The 16,677-nt window shown below is 42.0% G+C and overlaps 1 long non-coding RNA gene across 1 annotated transcript in view; it reads right to left on the reverse strand.

Moving 5' to 3' along the window:
* The window catches only part of LOC127627413 (uncharacterized), a 49,218-nt gene extending 35,859 nt beyond the window's left edge, over positions 1-13,359 (reverse strand). The window contains exon 1 of the long non-coding RNA XR_007968546.1: positions 13,286-13,359. This is a non-coding gene — a long non-coding RNA (uncharacterized LOC127627413). The remainder of the gene's footprint in view (positions 1-13,285) is intronic.
* Between the last annotated feature and the right edge of the window lie 3,318 nt (positions 13,360-16,677).

Genomic DNA, 16,677 nt, shown 5'->3' on the forward strand with positions numbered 1-16,677 from the left:
GGGTGATTTGGTCCTTGTCCTCCCTGACCTTGCACAGCACCTGTGGGGGAAATGCATACTTGCGCAGCCCAGAGGGCCAGCTGTGTGCCAGCGTGTCTGCCCCGAGGGGAGCCTCTGTTCGGGCATACCAGAGTGGGCAGTGGGAGGTCTCTCGGGAGGCAAACAGGTCTACCTGGGCCTTGCCGAATCGTTCCCTAATCAGCTGGACCGACTGGGGGTGAAGCCTTCGCTCTCCACCGGGCCAGCGTTGTCGTGATAGCGTGTCCGCTACCACATTGAGGTCGCCGGGGATGTGAGTGGCACGCTGGCTCCAAAGGAGGAGACAACGGGCGAGTCGCGACATGTGGCGGGAGCGTACGCTGCCTTGGCGATTTATGTACACTACCATGGTGGTGCTGTCTGACCTGACTAGGACATGTTTGTCTCAAACTAATGGGAGAAACTTACGCAGGGCAAAGAAAACAGTCAGCAACTCTAGGCAATTGATGTGCCAGTGCAGCGGGGCCCCTTTCCAACGGCCCGCGGCTGCGTGCCCGTTGCACACAGTGCCCCAACCCGATCTGGAGGCATCAGTCGTGACCAGGACACCTGCTGCAAGGGCACTCCTGCCCGCAAAAAGCAGAGGTCTGTCCAGGGTTTGAATGTTTGGCGGCAGGCGGGGATGACCATCACACGGTGTGTGCCGTGGCGCCATGCTCGTCTCGGGACTCGAGTCTGAAGCCAGTGCTGAAGCGGTCTCATATGCATCAACCCCAGCGGCGCGACCACCGCGGAGGACGCTATATCCCCCAGGAGCCTCTGGAAAAGTTTTAAAGGGACCGTTGTGCCTGGCTTGAAGGTGGCGAGGCATTCCAGCACTGAATGAGTCTAACTCCATGGCGAGAAAAGAGAACCGGGGCGAGCTGGCTCTTTTCCCATTTGACCTGAATCCCCAAACGGCTGAGGTGCCTGAGCACCTGGTCTCTGTGAGTGCATAGTAACTCTCGGGAGTGGGCCAGAATCAAGGTAATTGAGTATGCGGATGCCGGCTTTTCGGAGCGGGGCATGTGCTGCCTCTGCGACTTTCGTGAAGACGCGAGGGGACAGAGACATGCCGAAGGGGAGGACTTTGTACTGATACGCCTGGCCGTTGAATGCGAACCGTAGGAAGGGTCGGTGTCGAGGCAGAATTGAGACGTGAAAGTACGGGTCCTTCAGGTCTACCGCTACGAACCAATCTAGATGCCGGATGCAATTTAAGATATGTTTTTGCATGAGCATTTTGAACGGGAGTTTGTGCAAGGCCCAGTTGAAAACTCGCCAAGATCGGTCGTAAGCTGCCGCCTTGATGAAGTAAGGTAAGTAATGATGAAATAAGGGCTGTAGAAACCCTTCTTCCTCTCGGTTGGAGAGACAGGCTCTATCGCGTCTTTGAATAAGAGAGTAGCGATTTCCCCGTGCAGGGATTTGGCATGTTTGCCAAGTACTGTGGAAAAGTGGACGCCCGCGAAGGGTGGCGGAGGTCTGAGAAACTGAATTGCGTAACTGAGTCGAATGGTCCGGGCCAGCCAGCGTGACTGGTTGGGAAGTGAAAGCCATGCATCCAAGCTCAGTGCTAGGGGCACCAAAGGGATGATTATTTTTGACGTACCCAGCGGGGCTTTGCAGCGGGGCGGAGCAGGTAGTACGGTGTCGAGAGGTGCGGACGTCTCCCAAGGCTCTGGTGCTGAGAAGAGACTTGAAGCACTTACCTTGCTCCACACACCCGGCAGGGGGCGGGTTAGTGACTGAGGAGGAGGTCCTGTAGCAGCGTCCTCTGGACTCGTCAGAACCGTCCGACCGGGGAACAGTCATGGGGCTGAGGGCGGGGGGGTCCGCGTCCAGCGTGCCGAGACTGTTGAGGTGCGGCGGCAGAGTGCTGTGAGAATGGCATTTGCGGGCCAGGTGACCCAGAGACAAAGGAAATAGCTCTTTTACTGAGAATATGGGTACCGCAGCCCCGTCTAGTGGTCTAAATTCAACAAAAGATTCTCCTCCCGGCCCTCCACCGGGGGACGGAGCGGTCTGCTTACCCACTCCGGAACTAAGGTCTTGGTCCCTGGGTTGATTGTCTCAGGAGCGCCTGGGAGCCTTGTGGGTCCTCGAGAGGGTCCATGAGATGGGGGGCGCCGACTTCCTGCGGGGTGCTGGACGCGTGGGCTGAGAGCTGGGCTGGGTTGAGGCGGAGCAGGGCATTTCTGAAGTGGCATGCTTTCTATTGAAAGCGAGCCGTGACCGCAACGTTGCCATGGTCATTCTCTCGCAGTGAGAACATGAACCATCCACAAACGCTGCCTCGGTGTGATCGCAACCCAGACACACGAGACAATGCCTGTGGCCGTCTGAAGCGGAGAGCACTCTACCACATCCAGCATACTCTTTTATAGAGAATATCACTCTTTTAAATAAACTCTTTTAAGTTTTTTGCACTGTTGAAGCGCCCAGGGGCCGTGCAGAGAAGGAGAAAAGCCACTGAAGTGCGCCGTAGATCCAACAGCAGGCAAAGCGTCAGAGGAACAGGTGTGTGACTCGCAGCTGACTGCATATACAGTACGACCATCGGCTCCGAAGAAAATTTCTGAATGAACTCGACGTATTTCTCCGCTTTTATACCTGTATGTCCGGGGGCGGGTATGCAAATACTGTCTGCCTAATTCTCATTGGCCTTTTTTCATAGATCAGAGGCATATTCGGCACTCAGGAGAGACCCCTTGTGTCGCTTCTTCGACACAACGTCGAAATGAGCGACAGACGGGGAACTAACATAATAGCATAAAACTAAATAGAAATTATCATGAAATATATTTAGTTTTCGTTTTGAATACTTGTGCTTGCTACATAATCATTTTTGCTTCTTTTAAATTCTCCATCTGTGCATTGCAAATATGCCATCTACTGGCCATGAGTTTCATGTGCATGTGCCCATATTCGGTTATGTGCTCAATGTTTTAAGATAAATTGATTATTTTGTTTAATCACATCACCATTGCTGTTCAAAGAATAAAGGGATATATACACTCATCGACCACTTTATTAGGAACACCTGTACACTTACTTATTCATGCTGTTATCTAATCAGCCAATCGTGTGGCAGCCAAAGCATGCAGGCATGAGTAACAAGAACTCATTCAGTTCATTCTGTGTCATTTGAGAGATCATTGAAACTGTGACCACCATCTCCAAGTGGTCATATGTAATTACAGTGAACGTTCTCCTCTCTGCCCATTTTTGGATGACTTCCACCCCTGGTTGCAGTGATCTGAATACTAACACGATTGGTTTAGCATTCAATGATGCTTGACAACATACTACATCATTTCCGATTAAATCTGATCCAGGAACTTATTTTCAGCCATATAGCACATTATGTGCTGTGTGCACATTGTGGTTCATGTGGATTATCTAATGATCTATGCATTCGATTAAATTGTGTGTGAGCTCATTTTAACGGGAATTGAAATTAAAAGTTAAAATGTGGCTTATAACCAACACCAGTTTACAAGTAATTTCAATGTATTTCAAAGACATATATACTTAGCCATTACTTGCTTTATTTTTATCTGTTAGTAAAACAAATTGGCTGTTTGTATTCTACTCTTTGAGAACTTTCCAACAGCATATGAAACATGGCTATTTGATCAGTTTGATTAGTTATTAATATTTTGATAACTATTTCTTCCTCGGCGGGCTTGAGCTTTAAGGGTTTTACATGATTAGTTATATCATTAAACAAAAAATAGTTTTGGGTGTTATAAACCTTTAAAGTGACAACATACTGCAGCACTGATTCACTGCCTGGGGCTTGAGCATGCTTCCAAAATGCATTTCTCTCTGCTACACATTAACATTAATCTTGGGGTTGAAGTCAATTTGCAAAGCAGTGATTGCCATGTCGAGACAATGAAGAATGAGAGCTTGTTTCCTTTCTTCTGGCTTGTCATCTCCAGTTGCATTGATGATTTGTAGGTACTGTAGTTGCAAAAAAAATAAGAAATCTCTCACGTTACGAATGGTATGGCTCACCCAGGTATAGGAGGAATGGGCATGGAAATGCAGCATTAACAGCAGACATTCTCACTCAACTCGATGCAGGTACCTCGTTGCATGAATAAGACAACAGAATGTACGATGAACTTAAATAATTGTTTTATTTTCCTAAACTCGTCAACTCGGCTCTCAGTTTACTACCTTAGACATGGCACCACAGTTACACCTAGTGTCGGAATGAAATATCACAAACTCTAGTTACTATTTAAAATGATCTGTTATGGCCACGAGATGATGCCAGCAGAAACTTGTGTTGAGGGTGAGAGTGGACTTTAACTCCAGAAAACACATTCTGATAAATCAAGAACAATTGATTGTTTGTATAAATGGCATTATGGTTAGAAATGAGAAGCCCTCAGTGCTACAGCATTGCAAAAAGACAGTTTTTAAGTTTGATGTCATTGTGTCTCTGATGGAGTAGTCATTAATGTTATGTGATCAATTTACAGACAGCAACTGCAAGTATGTTGCAATCATTTCTGCAATGCATTACAATACAAATCAATATACTTACATGTGCATACCTTCAGTGACATTTACGTCAATACAAAAGGGCTTTGTCAAGGAATATATCTATTTTTTGTTTGTGAGAAATCTTATTCTGTTTTTGTTGAAAAATACAGCCTAATCCAATGATTTGATTCCAGACTATGGTGACCCAAAAAGTAAACAAAAGTAAAGAAAAAGGTCCTTTAAGGAATGTTCTGGGCTCAATTCAAGTTAACCTCTATCAACAGATTTTGTGGCATAATCTTGATTAACACAAAAAATTGTTTAAACTCATCCCTTATAAAAAACTAAAAATAAAGAGTGCTTACAGTAAGGGACTTACAATGGTGGTGAATGGGGCCGGTACATAAATGCTAAAATCACACAGGTTCAAAAGAATAACTAGAAGATGCTACAATTATACATATGCGGCCATGATTTTAGTGTGATAAATTTGCTTACAGTTAGTTATAATAACCTTATAACCACAGATATGGATATTATCATCTGTGTAACATTATATTCAATACTGGGATAACAGGGTTTTGTTGGCAACAAGTTGTAATATTTGATATACAGTGTTAAGAAAAAGTATGTGAACCCTTTGGAATTAGCTGATTTTCAGCATTAATTGGTCATAAAATGTTATCGTCATCAAAGTCACAAGTATAGACAAAGCACAATGTGTTTAAGCTAACAACACACAATCAGTTATAATCTTTCAAGTCTTTATCCCATTAAACATTCACAGTGCTGTTGAAAATGTAATGAACCCTTGTATTTATTAACTGGCCGATCCTCCTTTAACAGCAATAAATAAATCTTCCTTTTCCTGTTGCTGACGGCATGCTACACGAGTGTTTGTTGCCTGCAAGCCTGCTTATTCTTATACGTTCATAATTTTATCCTTTGTCATTTTACTGTGTGTTTTTACACTTTTCTACTGTTTCATAACTGTTGCTGTTGGAGCCTAGCTCAAGCTTTTTTAGCATCTGTTTTAGGCTTTTAATACTTAACATCTGCCATTTTTCAGTGTGTATCAGGTTTCCCCCCACGTTATTCTCTTAACGCGATTCAACTTTGTGCATTTTCCGCATGAATCCGCTTTCTATATTTATCGTGATTAAAACTCATTTTCTGTTCTGTGTTACATGGATTATTGCATCGATCTCAAACCACCACTTATCAAGAACAACCATAACAACAAACAATTGAGTGAGGGATTCACATCGATCTCAAACCCTCACCGCTCAGGAACAACCAACAACAACGCAACAATCCATTTCGGTAAGTCATGACATCCGCTCATGTTATTTCTTCCTGCATTGCATGTCACATGTTTACAATAGCTTCTTCTATCAGCAGTGAGGGATTCACATTTGATAAATATAAGGAATAAGTCAGGCTGACGGAGAAGTTTAATGAGTTTGAGACCCACATTCGAATGCTAGTGGAGGTCAGTGAGAAAAAGAAGCCAGTAGATACGGTTTTGGATGTGGGTAGAACTGTGAGCAGCACAAACACTGTGGTTGCGGCTGTTCCTGTTAGGGTTTCCAATCGATTCTCACCACTCAGTGATGCACCCACTGAGATTCATGTTGAAAAAGCTCTAATAATTGGTGATTATATAGTAAGTAACGTGGAAATAGAGATTCCAGCCATTATTGTTAAATGCATTTCCGGGGCTCGAGCATCTCACATCAGATCAAATTTACAAGAGCTGGCTATTGCTAAACGTAGATTTTCTAAAATTGTTATTTAGGTCGGCACTAATGATGTCCGGCTTTGCTAGTCAGAGATGACTAGCGATAATGTTAAAGAGGTGTGTGAACTTGCAAAAATTATGTCAGACACTGTAAAATGCTGTGGCCCCCTGCCTGCTCATCGTGGTGATGAGGTTTATAGGAGATTAGTGTCACTGAATGGCTGGATGTCTGAGTGGTGTCCGGAGAAAAGCATAGGAATTAAAGAAAATTGGAAGAGTTTTTGGGGTAGACCTGACCTGCTAAAGAGAGACAGACTCCATCCCTCCAGGGAAGGTGCCACTCTCCTCTATAGAAATTTGGCTCAAAGTCTTAATAATGATAGTATTTGACTAACTGGGGCCCAGGTCACAAAGCAGACAAAACTGTTTAATCCGAACGTCATCTAGCTTTCTTGAGATGTCACACAGGGCACATAAACAACAACACATAGAGACTGTATCACCTAGATATCACATAGAGACTGTGTCTGTCCCCCGAACTACCAAACACAATACTCTCACTAAATCATTTACAAAAAATTTGATTAAGGTCAAGTTTGAAAAAACTAAGAAATTAAAAATAAACAAAGATCAAAAATCATAAAAAATGTTCTAAATGATTTAGTGTACTTGTGAAACATTATATATCTTTCTATCAAAGCACTAATTGTAAATTAAATGATTACAGATCATAGTTTGGATGTGCTCTGATTGACTGAAACTTGGCTTAAATCAGATGAATATATTAGTTTAAATGAATCTATAGATCACCCGAGCATTATTCTGATTTCCATTATTCCGGGCATTATTCTGATTTCCTTGGTGAATTTGCTATTTTGTTATCAAATCTTGTAGTTACTGCAGATAGAGCTTTAATTGTTGGTGACATCAACATTCACATAGATAATGAAAATAATACATTGGGATTAACATTTATTGATATTCTAAACTCTCTTGGAGTCAGACAATATGTGACAGGACCAATACATTGCCATAATCATACGCTAGATAATTCAGTCATGTCATGATGTTGACACTATAAAAATTCTACTGTGGAGCGATAACATCTCGGATCATTACCTTGTCTCTTGGATGCTGCAATCAGCTAATGTTACTCAATCTGCACTTACGTAGAATTTATTCTTTTGACCACTAAAGATAGCTTTACCAATAATCTTCCAGATCTATCTCATACACTCAATAAGCCCTAAAGTCTAGAAAAACTTGATGAAATAACAGAAAATATATATACAGTCTTCCCTAGCGCTCTTGATATTGTCGCCCCACTTCGATTAAAGAAAATTAAAGAAATAAGCCCTGCACCATGGTACACTGATCACACTCATGCTCTCAAGGGAGCAGCTCGGAAAATGGAGCGCATGTGGAAAAATACAAAATTATGGTGCATGGAAGGATAGTGTCTGTAGCTACAAATACGAACTCAAAGCTGCCAGGTCAGCATATTTTAGTAAACTCATAGAAAATAACCACAACAATCCTAGATGTTTATTCAGTACTGTGGCTAAATTGGTTAGGAATAAAGCCTCAACAGAACCGGATATTACATCGCAGCACAAGAGTAAAGAATTATGCAATCATCTGTCATAGCACCTCAGAAAACAGTGTCTAATAATTTTCCTCATGTGCAACTCCAATCCTTCGCTATCATAGGTCATGAAGAGCTAACAAAACGTATTGAAACATCAAAAGCCACAACTTGTTTGTTAGATCCTATACCAACTAAGCTCTTAAAAGACGTATCTCCTGTAATCTCAGAACCTCTTCTTAATATCATTAACTTCTCGCTATGCTTAGGACATGTCCCAAGAAACTTTAAAATGGCAGTTATCAAACCGCTTATTAAGCCACAACTTGATCCTGGAGAACTTGCTAATTATAGACCGATTTCAAATCTCCCGTTTATGTCAAAAATACTAGAAAAGGTAGTATCCTCCCAAATATGTTCATTTCTACAGAGAAATAGTATATATGAAGAATTTCAATCAGGATTTAGGCCTCATCACAGTACAGAGACTGCACTTATCAGAGTTACAAATGACTTGCTCTTATCATCTGATCGCGGCTGCATTTCTCTTCTAGTGCTTTTAGATCTAAGTGCTGCATTCGACACAATAGATCACGACATTCTCTTGAATAGGCTGGAGAATTATGTTGGAATTTGTGGAGTTGCATTAGCATGGTTTAGGTCATATTTAGCAGACCGCTACCACTTTGTCTATGTAAATGAGGAATTGTCAAACCAAACAAAAGTAAAATATGGAGTGCCACAGGGATCAGTTTTAGGGCCTCTGCTTTTCTCCATGTATATGCTTCCCCTGGGAGATATTATCAGGAATCGTGGAATAAGTTTCCTCTGCTATGCTGACGATACACAACTTTATATTTCTTCAAATCCTGATGAGATTTCACAATTATCAAAATCAGCAGAGTGTATCAATAGAATAAAAGATTGGATGGCCAGAAATTTCCTTCTACTCAATTCTGACAAAATAGAGGTTCTAATTATTGGACCAAAAAACTCGCCGCTAAAATATAATTTGACTCTAGATGGATGTACTGTTACATCATCTTCAACAGCGAAGAACTTAGGTGTTATATTTGATACCAATCTGTCCTTTGAAAATCAAATTACAAATGTTTGTAGAACAGCATTCTTCCACCTAAGAAATATTGTTAAATTAAGGCATATGCTCTCTGTTGCTGATGCCGAAAAACTAATTCATGCGTTCATGACCACAAGACTAGATTATTGTAATGCATTACTGGGAGGATGTCCTGCAAGATCAATAAATAAACTTCAATTGGATCAAAATGCAGCAGCCAGAGTGCTAACAAGAACCAAGAAATATGATCATATTAGCCCCATTTTATCATCGTTACATTGGCTACCTGTTAAATTCCGTATTAATTTTAAAATTCTGTTAACTACGTACAAAGCTTTGAATGGTCTAGCTCTGCAGTACTTAAGTGACCTTCTACCACGCTATATTCCAACACGTTCATTAAGATCGCAAAATTCTGGCCTGTTAATAGTTCCTAGAATATCAAAATCCACAAAAGGAGGTAGATCTTTTTCATATTTGGCTCCTAAACTATGGAATAGTCTCCCAAACACTGTTCGAGATGCAGACACACTCTCTCAGTATTTAGCCAGGCATACACCTAATTTATCCTCCCACCCACAATTAGGCTGCTTTAGTTGGGTCTGCCAGAACCAGAAACCAGAAACAGTGATCATGATTTCTAACTCTGCAATAAATTGAATGGCATCCATGCTTACATCTTTTTATTTGTTTCCCTGTCTAAACCTTGGGACTCCTATCCTGAGGTCACCAGAACCGGCTGGATCCAGCTCCATTCCTGCTTCGTGTTGGACTCCAGTGCTACATGTCGCTGAATGATGATGACTAAATGCAGCCGATGCCAGCCATATATCACTTCAGTCTATTATGATGGACTTAAGAGGATGAACTGATGCCAACTCCAACCTGCATCACCTCGGTCTATTGATGGACTACGATCTTGAAATGGAATGCATAGACTAACTATTGCCAACAAAAGCCTTCATCAGCCAATTAACAAGGACAATTGCATCTGTGTGAACTTCTGCAATAAATCAAGATGGACTTCAATGATTGTGGTCATTAATCTTACAGATCAAACACAATCGATGTTTAAACACTGACCCTTAACCCTTACTTAGTTTAATCATTTTAAACCATGATTTTAACTATACACAAGTAATATTTACATTACATTCATAATGTTAGGCAGAGGGGAACTGGCCCCCACTGTGAGTCTGGTTTCTCCCAAGGTTATTTTTCTCCATTAATCTACATCTTATGTAGTTTTGTGTTCCTTGCCACAGTCGCCTACAGCTTGCTCACTGGGGTTATTAATACAATTATTATTTAATTATTTTTAAACACGATTAAGAATCGTATTTTATCTAAATTGCACAATGATGATTCATCGACTTTATAGACATTGCGTTTTTATTGTCTGTTAATGCTGATCTTCTGTAAAGCTGCTTTGAAACAATGGGTGTTGTGAAAGGCGCTATACAAATAAAATTGACTTGACTTGTCTTGAGAGTGGTGCGAGAGCCAGTGGAACAGGGCAGCGAGGCACAAAAAGGTTGTTGTGGCTGCGTTCAACATGTTTGTAAAAAATGTGAACAGACAGTGGGCTGTTGGCTTAAGGAAGCAGATAGAAGAGAACAAAAGCAAATGCAGAAAGAATTAGTATGTAGTATTGAAAAGTGTAGGAAAAAACAAAAATAAAATGTGTGAAAGATCTGTTTGTGTGTCAGCACCACCAGAACCGACTAATGAAAATTATGTTTGTATTTCCCCACATGCAACAGTGATTGTGCCAGCACCGCCGGCGTATAATCATCACTATCCCGTGGCGGAGCTGAAAGCCCTGAAACTGAACCCTGACCTCGACTGCTCTCCGCCCAGAAGACAAGCACCACAAGCAGCTTCTCCTGACTCAGACAGAGAAGGAGACCTGAATGAAAAATTTTCTGAGACCTGAGATCGCACAAGCGGTGAAAGCAAGTTACATTGAATGGAAGAGCGGGCAGCTGACCTCCACCCTGGCACACGCTGTGCAAGCAGAGGAACAGCTGCTGACAAAGAAAGACAAAGTCAAGGCAAAGGGGGAGAAAGATCTTCAGCTGGCAGTTGTGCGACTACAATCTAATGTCAGCGCATCGAAACCGCAGCAGAAATGGGCCGACAAAAAGAAGAGAGGCTACAGAAATCAGCAGAAGTGGAATTGCAGCTTGTGTGAGACTGACGACCATGAGTTCAGAGAATGCACGAAATGCAAACTGTGCAAACAAGAGGGACACTGGGCTACAGACTGTCCGGGAAAGGAAAAGGCGGACTGAAGCAGAACAGAGAGCAGCGAGGGAGGGGGTCGAGCTGAGGGTGATTAGCTGTTGGCTACAGAAAAGGGAAGTGAATTTTTTTTTAACCACATACACATACAACACACACACATACACTGATTTACATACTGCTCTCTGCAATGAAGACAATGCTTGCAAATCTTTGAGTGTGACTGATGAAGCTTTATGTGATAATGTTTCGGATGAATGTTTGAGAATGTACAAAAGTTCATGGTTTTTACAAATGCTGAGATATCAAATGTTTGTTGATGGGAGACTAGTACATTTTTTGGTAGATTCTGGGGCTAGCAATTTTACTATACGACCATGTGACTTGCCATGTGTCCCAAAATTGAAGAACCACAAATATGTTGTTCTAAATTTGAACCGCAGTGGGCATATGAATGGCGTGTGAAAAATGATGATTGGGCAAAAATGATCTTGAAATTGGCAAAGGATCGAACAATGTCATTTAACACAGAAAATATGACGCCTGACCAATTGCATTGCACGTCACATGTCGTAATTTAACGGGAACCACAATATGAGGAGTGGTGGTTTAACGGGGTAGAAAATGAGACTGTGAAATTTGATACGATTTTCTGGACAGAAAATGTGTGTGCGCTCTCAGCTTGCCTGACAGAAAAACAAATGCAGTTCTATTTGATAGCAGGAGGCACTGAGCCACACTTAATAAGCGACCAAGGCCAAAGAGCAGCTATGTACAGATCTGGGCCCCTTTGTGAGAGAATGCATGAAAGCAACAGAGTGGGCTAAAATAAGTGCAGAAGTGAAACACAGCAGAAGTGTAGGAGCATTTATGTCAAAATATGATTTTGAGATTGAAGTACAGTGTGTGGATGATATGTTGATCTGTGCATGTGATGAAGCTACGTGTGTGGCTGACACTGTGTCCCTTTTGAAGCACCTAGAAGGAGAGGGACACAAAGTCAGTCTTTCAAAATTGCAGTTTGTGAAACAGGAAATAAGGTTTTTGGGACATGTTATCAGACCAAACAGTAAATCCATCTGTGACAAACGTGTACAGGCCATAAAAGATGTGCCAAAACCAATTACGAAAAAAACAATTATTGTCATTTTTGGGAACGTGTGCTTATTGTCGTACATTTATTCCTAATTATGCCATTCTTGAACAGCCTTTATGAGCCCTGATGACAGGGAAAGGGCTGAGGTCATGTGACAAGCTTGTTTGGACAAGCGAAGCCGAGGAGGCATTTGCTAACATGAAAGTACAAATGGTTCTGGCTCCCACTTTGGGTCTGCCAGATGTAAACACACCGTTTGTTCAGATGGTGGATTAGAAAAATGGGGTTATGACTTCTGTTCTTTTGCAGACTCATGGAGACAGACTGCGACCTGTGGCATATTTTTCAACCAAACTTTATGCAGTAGCAGCAGGTCTACCACACTGTTTGAGGTCTGTGGCAGCTGCTGAACTGGCAGTACTGGCATCCAGGGAATTTGTGGGGTATTCTGATTTAACTTTGATGGTTCCACATGCAGTCTCCATGATTTTGCAAGAACAGAGAACGTCACATTTATCTACAGCCCGATGGCTGAGGTACCACACAATTTTATTGGACATGCCAAACATAACTGTTAAAAGATGCACAACTTTGAATCCTGCCACCCTCCTCCCCACAGAGCAGGATGGCGAGGAACATCACTGTTGTCTGTCAGCGCTTGAACAGGTGTGCACACCGCGTCCACTATCTATTAGACACGCTGTAACGATCAGCCTAGATTATAGGAGATGATACACAAAAAAATACGGTCTTGACCCTAAGTTTGTAAGGTGATGGGAAGTTTATCAAAAAAAAAAAAAGGCTAGGAAGACAACAACTCGATTTAAACCCAAAGTGTATTTACAATAAGTAGAGGAAAAAAACATCAAAGTGAATCCAGAAATATATATATACAAATGTACAAAAGACAAACAAGAAAGCAAGAAAAAAGATAAATAATAAATGAAAAGTAGATTAAATGACTATACGAGTCCCGTACAATGTCCTGTTTATGTGTGTGTGTGGTTGTTGAATCGGCCTCACCGGTGGTTATGTTTTGAAACCGGGAGCTCGTTGTGAAGCAGCGCTGTTCTGTGAAGAAATCCAAGGGTGAAAAATCAACAAAAAAGATAATCCCACAATGTCTTCTCATTCACAGTCTGTAACAGCCTATGGTGGAGGTTTTTCGCGCGATCGATCGCAAATCCCCTTGAGCATCAACGTGTCGCTCCTGAACGCCTTAAACGGAAGAAAAAGTCATACAGCTGATTTGGAGTGACGTCACGGGGAATTCCCTGGAGCTACGCGACAGAACTCTCGCGTGAGTAAAACGGGAACTCAAAACACTTAACTTGGCAATAAACACAGGAAAATAACATATATTAATTAAGGCTGTTTTCTAAGAACAATTTAGATTTTTAACAGCAATATATATATATATTCCATACTTATGTGGCTGCGCTACAATGCCATTAGACAATTGTGACAATATCCTCTTTGTGGATGGGTCGGCTTCCAAAGATCCACAAACAGGAAAGAATAAGGTTGGTTACGCGATAACCACTGAATTTGAGGTCGTGACATCTGGCAAACTGCCATCAAATTATTCAGCTCAGGCAGCTGAGCTGGTTGCATTAACAGAAGCATGTAAACTTATGGCAGACAAATGTGTGACAATTTACACAGATTCGCGTTATGCCTTTGAGGTAACACACGATTTTGGTGCTTTATGGAAGCACAGAAAATTTTTGAAGTAAGATGGTCGTCCAATATTAAACGCATCTCTTGTGTCTGAGCTTTTGGAGGCCATTCTTTTACCAGACAAGTTCATGATTTGCAAATGCGCAGCGCACACTAACGATAACAGTTCAGTCTCAACAGGAAACACACGAGCAGACACGGCAGCAAAGGCCGAGGCAGCGATGGAGACAAAAGAAACTACATGTGCTTTGATATCTGACAATAACCTCGACATTTCTTCTTGTTTACAGAGCATGCAAACTTTTTCCACAGGCGAGGAGAAAAACAAGTGGAAGGCGGCTGGCTGTAGCTTTAAGGAGAATGTGTGGATGAGCTGTGATGGCATGCCTTGTTTACCCAAACACTTCTTTCCTCATTATGGAAAGTTGATACATGGGTTAGACCATGTATCAAAAGCAGGGATGGTTGCGCAAATGAAAGAATTGTGGTTTACAAAGGGTTTCACGATATTTGCTGAAAATGTTTGCAAAAGATGTGACATTTGTAACACACATAACGTGGCAAGAGGGATAAAAACACCTATAGTATCTCAACCACCATCAGGGGGGGCTTTTGAGTATCTGATGATGGATTTTATCGAGTTAATCCCTTGTGGGAAACAGAAATACTGCCTGGTGATGGTTGACATGTGGTCCAAATGGGTTGAGGCCTTCCCAACCTCGAAACAAGACTCGGCAGCAGTAGCGAAAGCTCTTTTAACCAAGATTGTTCTGGGATGGGGAATTCCAAGGAAAATCAGCTCGGAAAATGGGACAGACTTTGTCAATGACGCAATAAAGCAGATGGGTCAGTTTTTGGTAATTGACATTAGAACACACTGCAGTTACCACGCCGCCAGTGGAGGCGCTATTGAGAGGGAGAATCAAACGATCAAGAACAAATTGGCTAAGTGCTGTAAGGAAACTGGGCTCACATGGGTTAAAACACTCCCAATTGTGTTGATGTATGCAGAATGAGAAAAAGAGTCAAAACAAATTTAAGTCCATTTGAAATACTCTTTGGTAGACCACCATTCATGGGAATAGAGGGGGGGAAACAAAGGCTGCCATCAACAGATTTGTGAATGACATGTTGAATTATTGCAAAGAAATGTCTTCTCTGTTGTCCAATGTTTGTGTTCAGGTGAAAGCTGCTCAGAGAAAGGTTGCTGAAACCTTCCTGCATAAGATCTGGCCTGGCGATTTCATTGTGATTCGTGACCTGAGGAGAAAGAGCTGGAAGGCGAAAAGGTGGCTGGGACCATTCCAAGTACTACTGACGACTCACACGGCGGTGAAGGTCGCAGAGAGAGCTACGTGGGTTCATGCCAACCACTGCAGGAAAGTTCCGCCCACATCGCAGGAGAATCAGCAACAGGAGGAGATTGTTCCGAGTGAATGTCAATAAATGCCGAGATCAAGTTTGAACACCAAGTACCACTATCAGTGGAAGAGCAAGGCCAACCACAGAGAATAACACAGCCTGTGTGCAGAGTGAACCCCATCGTGTGGTCACAAGCAGTAATCATCGTGAAAAGGTACGAACTGAATAGAATTCAAGAACAATGTGAGACGGTTTAAAGCAGGATGGTTTGACTGCAGGGTCAGAATCAACGTGTAGGACAGAACAGCGGACAACTGTACAGCCGTCATCAACGACAAAGAAGTCAACTTCACATGCCCATTCAGCAAGCCACATGCAACTTCACCTGCAGCAGTGTGGGTGTGTGGCAACAAGGCATTTCATCGGATGCCAAAGAAATGGTCAGGGTGTTGTTATCCAGCTTTGATGAATGTGGGTACATCTGTGTGGGTACATTTGCCAAACAAGGCACCTGGGGTGGGAAGGGAAAAAAGAAATGTTGAAATTTTGCCTGGGGTTTTACCAAAGCACTATGCAGCAAATGTGGGGTGGTCATTGTTCTAAGGGGTGGGTACAACGGTAACAATTAATAAGATAAATGGGCTAGCATGGACAGTATTAGCAATAGCTAATAGCATAGAAAATGCTTTGACAATGATAAATGATGAAATGAAACAGTTAAGAGATGTGGTCATTCAAAACACGTTGGTTCTTGATATGTTAACTGCAGAGAAAGGGGGAGCTTGCACAATGTTGGGAATGTCTTGTTGTTTCAATATTCCAGATTACAGTGACAACATCACGAATGTAATTGAACACATGAGAAAAGCCATACAGGAGCCAGAACATGTTGAGAGTACATGGTTTACTTGGTTTATGAATCTTTGGGGAGGATGGGAGTATTGGCTGATTCAAACTGTGTTACCAATTGCAGTGCTAGGACTGTTGATATTGTTATGTTTACCATGCATTATAACATGTGTTTCCAGCTCAGTACAGAGACTGGTTAAAGCAGGGATGTCTGTTCAATTGGTAAAAATGACAGTCTATCCAGAGGATGATGAACACAAATATGATGATACAAGTAGCGAGAGCTACTGTGAAATGTGTTAAAATAAGGTATGTCTTTTTTTCTGAGAATGTTTTGATATGTAAAGAGGGTTATAAGCAGCGGTCATCCGTGTTACAAGATGACGTACAAGGAGAGGGTTTGAAATGAGGGATTTTATTCTACTTTTATTCTTTGTATTTTTATAGCCTGCTGACATAACCAAAATGTTAAATTGATGTGTTTTTCCTACTTAATCTGTGCACTATTTCTTGTTTATTCTGAG

Source organism: Xyrauchen texanus, chromosome 34, assembly GCF_025860055.1.
Source record: "Xyrauchen texanus isolate HMW12.3.18 chromosome 34, RBS_HiC_50CHRs, whole genome shotgun sequence".
Classification (NCBI taxonomy): Eukaryota; Metazoa; Chordata; class Actinopteri; order Cypriniformes; family Catostomidae; genus Xyrauchen; species Xyrauchen texanus.